Source organism: Anabas testudineus, chromosome 8 (assembly GCF_900324465.2).
Source record: "Anabas testudineus chromosome 8, fAnaTes1.2, whole genome shotgun sequence".
Taxonomy (NCBI): Eukaryota; Metazoa; Chordata; class Actinopteri; order Anabantiformes; family Anabantidae; genus Anabas; species Anabas testudineus.
In genome coordinates, this window is record NC_046617.1 from 8551069 (window position 1) to 8567863 (window position 16795).

Sequence of the window (16795 nt, forward strand, 5' to 3'; positions counted from 1 at the left end):
GGAGTTGTCCTTTAGCTAATAATATCCAGATTCACTCGCTCGCAAAATTAAACAGCTTGATGAAATATAATGCAGCGGCTACTCTGCTGTTAAATGGTTTTGGGCAACATATAAATTATTTTTACAGCATCTTCTGTGTAGCTGCTCCTCCAGTTTGCTGTATTTGTCTTTTAAAGTTGCAACCTTTTGATAATTTATGGAAATTATTTATCAAATATTTTAACAAATATGTTTATATGTTTACATGCCTGTTCTTTAACAGTCCCAGTTGTTGGATCCAGCATTTGTACAAGGTCTCTACTTTTCTTTATTTTTGTTTTTTCTCAACGTTTTTCTTTTTTTTTTTAAACAAATTTTTAATTCCAACGCTTTTTGTTTTTAAGGCTTCACAGGGAAATGTTGTAGATGTCTTATGCAGAGTCTTGTACAATTTCACTCAAGTGAAACGCTACAATATGATTGGTTAGAAAGGTGAGTCTCACTCAAAAACACCACCTGCACTGCTATTCAATGAGTCTAGGTCTATTTCATGCACTTGTTTAGCTTGAGACTTGAAGAAGTGGAAAAGCTTCATAGCATCTTTAAAAGAGGTGCCTCCTTCTTTGACTTCCTGAGCATTTTGTGCACCAGGAACTGTCACATTCCCTCCTGACCAGGAGAGACGCTCCAGCCCAGGCACACAGCTGCCTGAGCTTAATACTCCTGCTACCACAGCCACATATAACCTGGCATTTTGCTTTCTCATCCAATTTATGTCTTTGGGAGCTAGTGGGGCAGTTACGGGTAAGAAGCTGACTCTGTGCATTAAGTTACCGAGGTGAGTCAGCCTCCCAAACTGCACCACACAGACACAGTCGGCAGCCTTGCTGTCTGATACTCTGATACAAAGAGTGAACAGCAAATTGGTGGAAATTGTGTCACATCTAAAAACATAGATAAAAATACAAGGGGGAACAATCAAAGGCAGAAGCTGCTCAAGTGTAACCTTTTTTTCTATGAGCTTCGAAAGGAAAATACACCCTTGACGAAGCTTAGCAATCAGCTAAAAGTCATTACAGGTCATCAATCTCTCTGATATTCTCTCTGAGTTCATGACAAAGCCCTACCATAACAGTACAAAGTCAAAGGTCACCAAAATCAGTTCTTAAGGGGTAAGGGGGTTCACATTATAACCTCACACTGGAAGGATTTCCTCCTCCTCTCTCGGCTTTTATTCATTAGGATCCACAGAGATTCACTTCCAGATATAGCGCGCAGACAGACTCACAGATGGGCAGAAAAATACACATGCAACCAACCGGCTTCAAAAACATGCAATGTAGAGCCACAGTGTCCCTGGATGCAACAGCATGACTATGAGGAACGGGGGTTAGGTGAGCGGCTCCTTATTCACCACACTGACTCATCATGTGGACACAGTACTCCAGCTGGAGGGGTCTGGCCTTCAGAGGGACGCCAGGGGGAATCAGACTACCACAGGACAAAGCACGACATGTGCACGGGAGAACTGCAGGTGGACCCAGTAATTGTGTAACAGGGAGAGGTGCTGTGACTGTATGCATCATCAGGGGTATTTCACACAGCAACAGGTCAGGGTTTTCTGTTTTTAATGCTTCCACTTGACTCACACACACACATACTAACTCCACTACCAGTCCAGTAGGTAAATATTGTATTGTACATAAAATTTAAGTTGGTGAATTATCTGGAAATATTCTGCGTAACAGGATAAACTTTAGGCTTGTGGCATTTATTATCTTTCTTATAATCCACAGTTTTGCACATGCTTAAATGCAAATGTGCAGGGTAATGCAAAGGAATCAGTGTTCTAGACCAAGCTTACTAACTTATAGATCTATTGTCAAATGAGAACTATTGATCTACTATGTGAAAATAATTGCCCATCTTATCAAAATACCAATTGTGCAGCACAGCAAATGCAGATAGTATTAACTTACTGGTTAATTTCCTACTTAGTGCTTCCTTTGTCTCTGCTTCTCTGTTAATCTTACGCAGGACACATTCGTAGACAAACACCAGTCCAGATGCAGCAGCCTCAATCCATCACTCAGCTCCCAGCAGAGATGTAGGTTTTCCCCTTCAGAGTTTGACCGTCAGTACAGGCTTTAGGGGAACAGTCTGCTTCATCATCATGCTAATTATCAGTTAGATCTCTCTTACTGTTTGTAAACTGATTGTAAAAGATCTTAGGGTACATCCAAGAACCCATCAGCACTTTCTTCAGCCAAAATTGATTCAGCTCTTGATCCTGCTGCTCTGCACTTGGACTGCTGCCTTCAAGACACTCCTCATTTCGACTTTAAGCTTTTATGTGGTTGCAATTAATTCCTGTGGTTTGCAACTTTTAATGGCTGGTAGTATTTCTGCTTTCCTCGCTGTATCTCAATTGAAAAATATTGTTTCCAGCTTTATAATAGCACCAGTCATCTACTCACACAAATGCTCAGTGGTATATTAAGCCCTCAACGTCCCATAAGATAGAAACACTGCGCAATAAACAGAGTCTTCTTATTATATATGTTCTTGTTAAATTTCACATAAAATCATGAGTTGTTATGAAACTACTAAATGTGGCTGATACATCTAGGTTTACAGCAATGTGCAATATATGTTGCTTAGCAATACAACATTTCCCTACCTACATATTTTTAATATATGATAGTGTCTGGTTGATAAAAAATAGAAAGATATCATATGTTGTCTCTTGTTACTAGTCTCATCATGGCCATATTTACTACTTTTCTTCAGTGTTGTCAGCATCACCAAAAACAAACATCTCACCTGTTAATTCAAATCCTCTGCGTTCATATAGAGAAATTGGCTTCAATAGTTCCACAAGATTGAACTGGAAAAGATTCTGATGAAAGAAAAAAGCCAACAAAGTGCTGCCGCATATGTGGAGGTGTAATTTTCTTACTATGTAAAGCTCATAATCTTCAAATCACATAAAAAATCAAACACCTTTGTTCCACACTGTACAATGCAGCTAATAATTAACTATGATGTGATGGAAATTCTGGAACAATAATTGTCTTATGTGTCAAAACCCCTGAGTCTTTCTCTTAATTCTTGCCATGAAAAATCACAATATATGTGGATAACCTAAATGTATAACACCACATAAAAGCCATAATAGAAGCTAGTCAGCAGTGAGACCTTCGTTTTCTGTCCTTGTTTGAGGGGCACTGCCACACCACTCATTTCTGATCTACCACCAGCATCCTCAGACTTCACTGCTGCCCCTCTGAGCCTCCACCTTGTCCCACACTGGCTGCACAGATCACTAATCTGCTGACACAGTAGCTGGCCAGACATCTGTCCATGATAACCCCCTGGACTGTCAAATATGGGTTAAATCGTGGTTGTTTGGATGATGAGAGACCCTATACGACACCAGCAAATTTATGTCATAAAGATAGATACCAGCTCTTGCTTCAAATCACGATATGAGTAGAGATAGCCACTTTAAAAGGGCTGCAGAGAGTCGACCGCTGGCAAATGCTCAGCTTAAACCGAACAGAGGATTTTTTTTTTATATTGCGGTTTCCTTCTCCTACTCTGATAAGGTCTTTTGCTAGGCACTCAGAGATATTTAAATCACCAAAACCCCAGGATAGCTAAGAATGAATTTCTTATCATAAATTTCTAGTTGTGTGCCTTTTTTTTCTGAGCTGTTCTAAAGAGTCCCTGAAGTGATTAAATACATACATGCCAAGAGTAACTTTGTATTAAGTTGAGTCACACACAGAAGCTTATCAGAGCTGTTCATCACATGCATTTCATAGACGGTATAGTGCGCGTATTTATCCAGACTCAAACACAGGCATAAAAATTACTTGTAGATTGATCAATGCATACACCCACAAAGCCTAAATAAATTATAAATTCCAAAGGGTGTAGCGAAAGACATAATGGAATTAAACGCAGAAAGAAGAGATAAGACAAAGATAAAAATATAAACCACTATCATTTTTTGCTTGGCCATCTTGAACTCCGGCCTCTGAGAGACTTTGCTGAGATGGACAAAAGAATTATTCTTCTCCATTGTGCAGGAGGAAGGTGCGCTCTGAAGGAGTACTGCTGTCTGTGTGTGTGAGGCAAACTAAAGAAAAAAAACCCTCATTAACGGTGTCCGAAGGGAAGAAACACAATGGTAAACCGGTTCCATATGTTACAGGAAGAATCTCTGAGGCAGGAGCAGGGCCCTCTGTGTGCATCTGTGCCTTTTGTTTGGCTTCGTATGGAGAAAAAAACTGCTGCAAAATATCTAATATTGCATTAGCAGCTCCAGGAGAACATACAAGCAAGTTCAGGACCAGATATGGTAAATATATTTAGTCCTTTGGTCAAGAGGTCTCAGTTTGACTCCCTGATGGATCTGATCAGTTATTTCCTTACTCAGATAATACAGACAACGCACAAGCAGCAAAGGAAAGTGATGAAGCAGCATACTCACTCTATTCCTTCCTTCCAAGATGCCAGGTACTGTGTCCTTTGTCTCTCAACCTGCGGCCCCTCATCTCTGTCTCCTCGTCGCACTTCCCTTCTTTACATATCCCTTACCCTGAGCTGACATCAAACAGCCCTGACCTAAAATCAACAACGGCATCCCAAAAACAAAAACAAAAAAAAACTCAAAACAAAAGACACATCTCCGCTGCCGACCTCTCATGAAGAGCCTCAGTGTGTGTGCTTAACCAAGTGTGAGCGCTTCCATCCTGAAAGGGAGAGGGATGAGGGAGGCTGAGCATCTTGACTCTCTCCCCGTGGTACTCACAATGGTCCTCACTTACCCCCTCATCCCCTTTCAATCTGGGTCATGGTTGTGGGTGGGGATGGGTGTGTGTGTGTTTTTTTTTTTGTGTGTGTGGTGGTGATGAGGATGAAGAGGAGGTGGTGGGATTTTAATATCCCTTGAAGAGATGAGGGGAGGGGAGGTCTGGGACAGACAGACACTGATCCAGGGGGTGGGGAAGTGCAGGGATTTTGAAGGTAAATGATATTCAAGCCACTGACTTTCTAAGACCTCTGGCCATCAGTGACAAGCGTTACAGGACAGGACGTTCAGAAAAACATAGGAGTAGCAAAAATGTTCCTCTTTGTTTTTTTATAACCTCGGTATAGTGGATTTTAGATGGATGCATTTGTTTCTATTGAGATAGGGGCATCCCAATTAAATAAATATCTCATAAAAGGAAAAGAACGAACAAAGATTCATGTTAAATTAAAGTAACCGAGCTCAGATTTTTTGTACAATGAGAAAGATTTTAGGGATTTTAAACATCCAGCAAAACTTAAGTAAAAAAAAAGCAAATGAGATTTTTTCCAATACATCAGACTATCATTGGCTGCAACAGAGTTTATGACCTGTGTTTTAACTCAGAAGTAATCACTGTGCCAGATAAACCAACAAATATTAGCTTATTGTAGACATATTGGTATAAAATGGATAGATTGACCAATCAATAAGAAGAAATCGCAGCATTTGGTTTTATTAGAAGAATCACCTGCACAACAGGCGTTCAGTCCTCATCAGCTGTGTGTAAAGCTAAAAGTTTGAAAGGTCTGTCTCGAACATCTTTGTGATTGTGTGAAAGAAATTATCACCAAACTTTTTAAAATTCAAATCTCACTTCTGGCACTGGAAACGAGTCTACTATGTCAACAATATAACAAATAATTGATGCTCAACATGCTGCATGTTAAGAATGCCAGTGGATTTGGGGCTCTAAGAGAAGCCAATGAGCTGCCACAAAAAACAACAACAACAACAACACAAGTTTATGTGAAAATAGGTTAAAAAGTCGTGAGAGGACACTGTGAAACTATTCCAAAAATGATCAGCAGACCCAGGGCGCTGAATGTTTTACAGAAACCTCTCATGCTGTAGCTGCTGTTTGCAGAAATATGGCCACTTTGTCATAATCCTCTCCATCACTTTCATCACTTTTATCACTTTCACCATCGGCATGCCCCCCCCCCCCCACTCCATTGCCCACTTTCCTCCCACATGCCCTCTCACACACTCATAATCATGCAATGTCATGAGCAATAAAAGATGTTCATTTGATATTGTCGAAATCCACACCAGCAGCGGCAGCAGCTCAAATTATTGCCGCACGTTTTTTTTTTCAGCGTCTTTACTTATCTCCCTCTTCGGAGCGGACGCCTCGCTATCAACAAATTTCACAGATCATGTGCGGTGAAATCACAGAGTGTAAATCCTCTTTAAATTCACATCACGTCTCTCAAAATCTGCAGCATCTTCTTTTCCCGCTTTAATTTACAGCTGTCGTAGTTTTTGCCATTCAAGTGAAAAATTGATAAGACCTGCCTGGTTATAACTTTGAATAATATGTCATCTTCATGCTATACCAATATTTATAGACAACTGCACTACACGTGAAGATGGTGCCGGTGCTGATGTTAACAATGATCATAATAGCTCCATCACTTATGCTGCAACAGTTGATGAAGTTACACAAAGTTAACCAGCGCAAAGTGTAGAGAAATCTGGGTGCTACCTTAATAATTGTTCAAATTCATAGCATCACACTGCTCACTCAGCGCTTCCTTATTTCCCATACGGCTCACAGTATAAGAGTTTCACTGTTTCAACTGCTTTTAACCAACTTGTCAATACAGGAGTCTTGTGTATCTTACGCCTACAACAACTTCATTTTGTGAGTACTTTGAAGGATCCTTCAAAATGTATAAATATCAAATATGTCATAAAACAGACTGTTCATAGATGAAGAGAGGAGATTGGGGTTTCTTAACTTCCATAATCCTTCAGCCTGTCTGCGTAAGCCAAGCTAATTTGGCTCATGTCAGTGTATCCTCCGTGGAAACATCAAAGGAGGCTTGAGTGACAGACTTGTCAGTTGCATTCTTGTCAGTATTTTTTTACAATATGGTTTCACTCAGGCCATTACAGAAATCTGCCCTGTTTCAGAGTTGTAGACTGATGGGTGGCTATTAGTGTGATGTGCCTGCTCAAAATCCTGTTTCAACATCATGACAGAAAAAACACCATCTAATGAGGCATTTAAGCTCCTATCAGTATTTAAAACCTCTTTACTCCGTCTGCATATTTTATACACAGAGACCTAAAGGGGAAGCTGTTGCTGTAAACTATGTGTGTGGTACAAATATTTAAAGAGGGAACAGCCATGAAATTGTAATGCTACACTGGGTGGCTTTGTGATTTCTATAGAGGCTGTTACTGATAAACTCAGAACATGAAGAGAAAACAAAAACTAACAAATTCAAATTATTACTGCATGTCAAAAATGAATTAAAAGTCACTAGGAATTGATAATTGATGTCATTATGTTTGTTTTAGGTATAAAGTCAAAATTTCACATATGTCCTATAGATGGAGAAATAGATTAGAGAACCAGAAACTTTCCTTTTCAAGCTGGCTGAGAAGCTTATATTGTAAAGCATGAGCTGAATACACCGAGACAGCAGACTTAGTGGGAAAGCATCACAGGTCAACAGGTTCATATACTGACCAATATATAACGGTCTGTGTTTATAGTTAGAGGGTTAAAGCTGAGAGCTTGTAACATTCCTTTATCTCCACCAGCTGTGCAACTGTGGTTATCATTTGATAACCTAGGACCAGATTTACACGTGTTTCATTCACCGTACAGTAAGACTTACAGTATTGTGGCTATAGCGCAGTGTTAGAGCATTTAACAGGAAATCAGGAGGTCCCCAGTTCAAATCTGGAAGTCCCCCTGGCAAACATGTAACACAAATAAAGGATGTGTTTTTCTGCTCCTAGAAAAATGCTACTATATTTGTGATAATGTGATCTGAAGCACAAACGCTCCTCTAAGCGTTTTACACTTTAAGCCATGTGATCCTAAAGGCACTTTATGTCATTTTTAAACATACCACTTCAATTATTCCTAGCTCAGAGACAGTGCTGTAAGAATTCACAGCCTTCAGATCTGTGATCATATCAATGACGAGTTTGAGAGTTCAACATTTTAGAATATTCATAATTTTAGTGAATTAGAAATTTCAAGCTTAACTAAAAAAAAAAAAGTGGGGAATTAAATAAGAAATATACAGTCGACAGCACCCACATACAAACATAGAGCATTTGACTGCAGATCAAGTGGTTCCTAGTTCAACTCTGAGTGCCCCCTAGCTGTAAAGGAGGATGATGATAGTCGTGCCTTAACATGAAACCACTTCAGTGGATCAATAATGTTACAAAGTGCTCATCACAGGTTAAACAATACGTTCAAGTCATTTCATTAATGCTCATGTTTTATTCTAAAAGCTTATGGGAAATGATTCATGTAACCACAGCCAGTCGTCAGTGCTGCAGCTGAAGAGGAGGAACAATTACTCGCAGTGGTGTGTGTTGTCTGGCTGGAACGGAAACCTGCAAACTTTCAGAGCTCACTAGTTTGACACCTGTGGTTGACATGTTACATAATCTCCTGTGTTGTATGCCAGTGTTTCTCAATCACGTCAGGTCAAGTGTTACGACCTCTGTTTCCCGCTTTGTATTGTGTGTATTGTGTGAGTGTGTCACCATTCTGATTTCACAGTATATGAATACATTCATGTGTAGAGCTGGCATAAGATTTAAGCATTGATAGAAAGAGTATAAAGATAGCAGAGCTTTAATAATGCAAACTGCACGCAGGGTTGCACAGCAATGAACAAACAAATTAACCAATGCATGCAGTTTATGTAAATCCTCCTACTGTCAAACCATTAATGAAACGATTACGAGTGTCTTTAAATTCCTCTTTGTTCTGGAAATGTACAACAGTAAACATGTTGCACTACTCTGCTCCACCTTACCAAACTTTATTCACCACATGTTGTCAGCCTTCATCAGGGGGATTGTTCCCTGCTTAGCTACCATGTACTCAAATCACTTTTTTTTTTAAATTTTGTTACAAACACATTATAATTTTCAATCAACATAAATACAAAATACAAGATAATCTATACAAATTATATGTGAACACAATATACAGATCCGTGCATGATTATAATGTCTACCAAGCAAATGTGGGAATACAGTATTTTTTAAATGAAATCTACATTTAAACTTTACATTAATGATGGATTTCTAAATAGCTCTTTTAATCGTAAAGAAGAATAGCAGGTGCCATGCTAGTGTACTGATTAGCACTGTCACCTCACATCTATAATGACCTGCATTTGAATCCACTGGTCAGCTCTGGTGTATTTCTGTTTGGAGTTTGCATGTTCTCTTTGTGCCTGGCTGGGGTTCCCCCGGGTACTCTGGCTGCCTCCCACAGTCCAAAGCCATGCAGTTAGGGTTAATTGGTGACTCTAAATTGCCCATAGGTGCGAATGGTTGTCTGTCTTTATGTATTATCACTGTAATAAACTCGCGACCTCTTGCCCAATGACAGAAATTGGCTCCAGCTCCCTCACGACCCTTAACAGTAAAAGCAGTTTGGATAATGAATGGATGGAGAAGAGTAGTGCAACGTGTTTTGATTTTACATGATGAGAATTAGACCAGGATCTCTAGACAGCAAAATGCATTAAACAAATCAGCTCACACCTTTAATCTTTTATTGTTAAACTCTTCCCTGATTCTTCTGATCTTGTTTCATTCAGCCTTAGCAACACTTAAATAGTATAACTATGTATTTAACAGTAGTTTGAATTTGTTTTCGAGACTTTGCACAAGAAGATTACAGAAGCCCCGTGTCTTACACCATGTGCGGTAATCTGCAAACGACTGCTCCCCCTTAAAGCTCAGTGGCTCGCTGCAGATAAGGTTTATGTTTTTTTAACTCTAGTCCCTCTGTTGATTATACACATGATGTGAAATCATAGGTGTGACTTTTTTGATAAAACATTTTGGATAAAATATTTACTTTCTGGTAAACATTTTGATGAGTGAGTGATTGTAGGCTGTTTTATGACTGCACAAAACCAAAAGTTAAGCCATCAGGCAATATAATAAAAAGCATCTTGCAAACCAAATAGCTTAATATTAGGTAGCATCATAATGAAATGGTTGAATCAAACATAACATTTGGTGTCAAGTTTCACTAATAAGGCACACCTCAGTGGCAGATCATTTTATAACACATCGAGAAGCGTGTGGTGCCCTAATGAAAATAATGTTCTGATAATGAGAAAATATAATTTGCAAGTAGTTTGTGCATAAATTAAATGAAACAACAAAAATAGTTTGTAATACATTATTGAAAAACTCAAGTCTCATAATCACATGCACTGGAGCAGGACTGAGTCACACTTCAACTCACTGGCCTTTAGATTCTCATCTGTAATTAACACGGAGGAGACGGATTAACCGGAGGTGAATGGACACAGGCATCTCCGTGAGCATGTGTACGTTATCATAAATAGAAGACACACACAAATCAAGTAGCTGTGTATTCACTTAGTAGGAGTATACAATATATGGTGAATTGGAGATAAGATGTGTCCCAGTAACCAAGTTAAAGGCTTTTGGTGAAGTGCTCCAGGGAAAAGAAAACTGCTCTGCGGTCGTGACTGTGTATATATTTGTGTGTTTGAGTGTGTGTGCATGTGCATGTTCATGTTCATGTGTGTGAGTCAGGCTGAGAGTGACTCAGAATTAGATGTTTCTTGTTGTGTCTTCAGGCAGGGATGGAGTAAATCCAACGTGTGTGTGTGTGTGTGTCTGTCTGTGTGCACGGCTACATGAGCATGTGCAGAGCACTTTTGCCTTTGGTGACAGGTTTGGAGGGCAAAGGGAATGTGTGTGTTTGCATGTTTGTGTAAACCTCTGAACGTGTGTGTGTGTGTGTGCGTGTGCTGATGAACTACTGTACATGTGTGTTATTCTTATTCATATTATTCACATTCTCCAGGGAAGTGGACGGTCTTTTATTACAGTGTGTGTTCACTTGTCTGACAGATCTGTTCCTGAGGCGACTGCTGCTGCTAAATATCACGCACCTGGATGCACAGCGTGTGCCGCTCCCTCTCATTTCGTGTCTTCCAAAACCCTATTACCATGCTAATAATATCCAGCAAATCATACAGCGCTTTAACCTTGATGAGTCGTCATCAGGTGGACCGTAAAGCACGTATGGAATTAGGAAGGACTGCATTTATGGCAGCATGTCCTTAATACCATAGAGGCTGAAAAGCTGGGCAGCGGCGAGACGAGTGAGGGAGAGGAATGTTTCTCTAAATAACATTCCAGATATGAATAAATACCACAGCTGGGTCCAAAATGATCATGAATTAGCTGTTTATGCAATAAAATGGGGATCGGAGGTTAAACAGTACAAGTTTGATTTGGAACGCTTTTGCCAATGAGTCAGTGTGTGTGTGTGTGTGTGTGTGTGTGTGTGAGTGTGTGTGTACAAGTTTGTGTGTATTTTTATAGACTGATAACACGAAACCTGTTGATAAATAAGTATTTTAAATACTATCATATACATATTAACATACATATTTATGGTGGGTAAAAATGATAACACTGATAATTAGCTTAGTTTTATTAAATGGATTTAAAGACAACATAAAAATACTGAATTACTCATACTCATAATAGGGAATGGTCAATATGAGAGCGTTATTAAAAACAGAATATTATATTATTTGCTTATTTAGGAATCTTTTTCATATTCTAGCCACAGTATTAGTTTTAACTGTAATTCACAAAGCATCTTTTTACCTAATCATTCATTGAAAGAATAGAAAGGAAGCATCTAAATTGTATTTAAGTATTAAGCTACTCATTAAAATGTATAATAACACAATAAAAGAAATATCTGATAGGTTACACACAACCCTGTCTATTTAAAATAATATGAAGTATAATTGCAAGTATCACAATGACTCAAAATTTGGAGTTTAAATCACTTTAGCTGTGTACAAAAAACTGGAAAATATAGCAGTCTTCACATAGATGCATTTCTGGCAGATCTTTCATTTTTGTTAATGTATGTAGTTGAAAATCTACTGCATTCGCCTATGTGTCAGTAAAGGACTTCGGTAACCCACTTATGCAGCTGGATTTGCATTGAGTGAATTGAAGCGAAAGATTTAAATGGCATCAGTCTTGCTATTAAAGCAAAGCAAAACATCAGACAAACAGGGAGGAGCAGCCTCTCGCCATCTCTCTCTCTCTCTCCCTGTATATGTGCATGTGTGTGCGCAGAGGAGCAGGGAGAGTGCTGTCCCTTGCCTCTGCTTAGTGTGTGCAGCAGCTGCAGCTTTCAGCCTCAGTCTACACTGTAGGGGCCATTCTGCTGTCTGAAAGACTAATAGATACAAAGAGCAGAATGGTGATAAAGATGTCTCGGAGGATAGCGCTGATGGTGTCATTCAAACATAGCATGGTGAAATTCAACATTCGTATGTGGTGAAAACAAAATTCACATCCACAAAATAAGGGCCGTCTTTTTTTTTTTTTTTTTAAACAAGGCCGACTCAAGTGTAACACAGTCAACAAAGCAAGTGTCGATTTCACAAGTGGCCTGAGGGCAAAAGGGAAATTTGTGGCTGAATCTGGAGAGAGTAGCCCACATATGACGTCTAGTCTAGCACACAAAGAGAAAACACCATGGGTACAGATGCTGGCCAACTCCTGATGCATCCTGCAAAGCAATCAGTTCTCATCCTCTATAGAAACATGCAGATAAGCATGTATACCACATAAACACACAAAAAAAATTTAAACATCCATGATGCACACTATCTAATGAGAGAAAATGGGAGAGAGTGCATGAATGGACGGCCCTGTTTCAGCCCATGGCACCGAGCGCTGTGCAGAGACAGAGCTCTCATGCATCATCTCCATTCATAGTCTGGCACTGAGGGCAGATAATGAAGCAGCTCACAGTATAGTGGTATTATAATATCTGAAAGGAGGCGGGGGGGCTCAGCTCACTAGTATCCCCCTGTTCTGCACCATCCCCCAACTTCCTCCCCATGGGTCCTCGCTACCCGCCCCCACAAATCCAGCCCACCCTCACCCTGCTGCTAACCTCCCAGCTTCTCCGTCCCCATTCCCCTTTTCCTGAACGTCAACTTCCTCTTCATCGACATTATCCATCAAAGAGCAGCGGCACTTGCTTTTACACATCACATATACAGGCTGACAGCGGAGATGAAGAATGTGGTTCATTCCCTGTAGAGGTCATGTACAGTATATACAGTACGATGCCTCCAGGCCGGTCTCTGCTTTTACAGCCCAACCACAACTCTGGGTGTCTTATATAGATATTGATTTGACTTTGATCAGCGCTACAGCTTATGTTTAATTTGATTATAGATTTTTTCAGTATTTAAATTAATAGTTTGGTCAACAAAATATGGAGAAATGCATGCCCCAGTTGAAATAAAGTGCATCATCCTATCTTCAAATTGCTTGTTTTGTTATTCGGGGTGGCAGTTTGAAGTAAGGCTTAAATGTGATTTTGTAACCATTTGTGGGCTTGAAATGCAGTTTGTTTAGGTCTGTAAAAGCTATTTAATTCATCAGTTAGCTGAAGGATCAACCCTCTTTCTAAGTGTAACTAATTTACACTGCAAATGTTACTTAGAGATGAGCGGTTCATTTTCACTTCTCTTTTTTCTGTCATTATTAATGTTGGGATATTTAACTGTAACTGTAAAAGTATCAGAGATGCAATAAAATCAGTGATTATATTTACTATTTAAAGGGCCTCGGTGATGTGTTGTCTCTTTTATTAGAATTTCAGACTTTCTTTGATATTCAGGTAAATATTTTAAGCATTAAAAAGGAAAGATTAACAAATAATATTCTGTCGAGTCGTTGTCAGGGTGCCACCTATAAAGCTGTAGTTACACTAACATGTGTTTAGTTCTGTGCTGTAAACTGAAGCATTGAACAGCAGATCAAGTTCAACTCACTGTCCCCTGAAAGTGTCCACTGACATTTTTATCTTGTGCATCACAGTCCAGGATGAGGAGCTTTACAAAGGGAGGGATGTTTATGAACATCGCTCTGTTTTCAGTGTCCATGGCAGCCATTGGGAAGCAAACAGAGAAGAGATAGAAGAAGACACGTGAATAACGTACAGCTCAAAGTTATTGTCATGTATAAATAAAACAAAGCTAGATGGTGGTTCCAAGTGTTTTCTATTCTTTTTCTGATGTGTATAAGTCAAGTGGCCTCTTCTTTCCTTAATACTCTCCCACAAGTTAAAGGAAATGTTTAACAAAGCTTAGCTCAGCATAAAAAAAACAAAAAGAAATAATGGTTAATTAGTTAACTTTTCCCCCCACATATAAATGAGTTAAAATTCACACACTTTGTATTTGTGTCGATGTGGACTACTGCACACACACCATCTTGCTCTTATCCAGACAAGATTTTATGTGCTTTGAGGGGAAATCACAGCAGCGATGTGAAACAAGCTGCTAAAAAGCAGCGGAAGGCAAGAAAAATCCTCCAGAGAACAAAGGAGTTTAGAGACTTCAGCACAAGGGTCAATTACTACACTCTCTCACACAAAATTGTTCCTCACTTATTGATGAGATTGACTTCTTGCGCTCGGGGGTACCTCCCTGCCAGCTGATGAGTACAGGAGCTGATTAGAGTGGAGATTTATGACTGACCATGAATACTGGCTGTATGAGCTCAGCTAGACGGACCTGAGAGGAGAGACACTGGGGATGCATGGCAAAAAGACAAATGGGCTAAGAGAGGTAAAGCGGGAGAGTGGGAATGAGATGAAGGGGGACATAAGAGTATTAGGGCTGCTGTTGTGTAGAAGCCCAGCATCACTGTCCAGTTCATTGTCTTGGGCAAAAGCAGACCTGAATCCTGCCAACTGCGCTCATCCCCCCTCTGTTTTGTCAGGGTCGACTCTATCAACGCTCACCACAAAGTAGACAAGCACACATTAAGTCAGGTATCAATCGAATGTGAATCAAAGACACGTCTCTGGGGACGTCAAACAATGCAAACGCTAATGAGAACTGATTAACAGCTGTGCCATTAAACCTGCCTCTTTCTTAACACCTGACATTTCACTTTAAACAAGTTAATAGCTTAACTTCCATCCCTGTAGCAAACGTGACATCGGCACATAGAGCATTGTTAGTCCTGGACATCTATTTAGGGCGTGACAATGAGTCAATCACTTAGAAACATGCACGAGTTCCTGCAGAAATTAATTAAGCATTGTGTAATGAAATGTGGCTTTCGCCCCGAGGCGGCAGGCTGCTTAACCCAGCCATCTTAGAGGAGAAAGCGTGGACTTCAGGATCTGAGATCTGCGCCGCTGTATCCAAAGGCAGCAGCTACACGCATGCTGGCAGGAAGGAGAGCACACGGAGGCCAAATGCCACTGCCAGCCGCAGTTGAATTTGTTTACTCCAGATAAGTAGAGACATCCTTGCCATCACAGTGACTGAATGCTGAGAAGATGATTTTGGCTGAGCTTTCGCGGAGGAAAGAGGAGGGATGTCTGTGTGCTCATCTTGGCATAAACGCATGTGCATTAACACCCATGCAAACTTGTGCAAACACCCACACACACACACATGCACCGTTATGATGCACACACCAAACTCCATATTCTAATTAAGGTTTCATTTGGGTTAAGCTGTTCACACGAACTACTGACAATGTGCAACTGCGTTTCCCTTTTACATGAACACCAATCTTTACGTCCACATGTGGTGTCTGCAAATTACACCTTCCCACTCTTGACTCCCTCCTTCTTTGAAGTGCATTGCAATTTGTGGACTTTTAATCCCTTTTGTTTTAATTCTTGCAAGAAAACTAAATTCTGTCAGTCAACATTTCAGAACTACTACTCTTGATCAGGTCCATAGGGCCATACTGTGTCAGTGGTGGCCTAAGAAGAAGAGTAACTACAGTTGTCAAATGTAATGGAGTAAATGTACATTTGCTGATGTATAAAAAGCAGCAAATGAAAATACTCAACTAAAGTAGAAATATTGCAAAAGGGTACTCAGATACAGTATTGAAGTAAATGTATTTATTTTCCAGCAAAGTATTTACACTTCCATACAGCATGTAGAGAGTATAGGAAGGAAAGAAGTACAAATGTTTTTGGCTGAGAAAAACAGGAATTTTAAAGTTAATAGAATTCAAATAGATTAGTTTAAATTATAAAATGCAATAGTCAAATCCAGATTGTGTCAATATACGGATGTCAAAATATAAATATAAAGCCTGGGCAGATTTGACTGTGCTCTTGCTGCCCTGAGATCTCTGTACAACATTTTCACATTTTATAAGAGCTCCTGTTTCTTTGCCTTGAAGGGATGATTCACACGCTGCTAGGAAGTGGTTGGGGTTAAGCATCTTGCTCAAGGCTCCCTCACCATGTCCTTCCTCTTGTGGTACACCATATGATAAAAACACAGTAATGTGGCAGACTCGGACCCTGACCCCGTTTCTTCAGACAAATCCACCAAACATCATTCATATTTATAAGTGGCCGTAGCTGTGCCATGAATGACATGGGGCAAGGATCTTCCAAACAATTTTTCCTTGATATCTTGGTAATAAATCAGTGTCAGAGCAAAGTATTCATCAGTCATCATCCACTTTCATCTGAATCAGCTGTGTGGACATTATCACTCCACTGCCACTATACTAGCCTTAAGGACCAAAACAGTCTGAGTGAAGATCCCAGCTGCAGGAAGGGCCAAGGTTTATCACATGGCAATGCTGAGAGTTTATACAGAGTTCAGACTGAATTCATTAAAACGATCCAAAGAGAAACCCCTAAACTAGTTGGGTTGTAGCTTA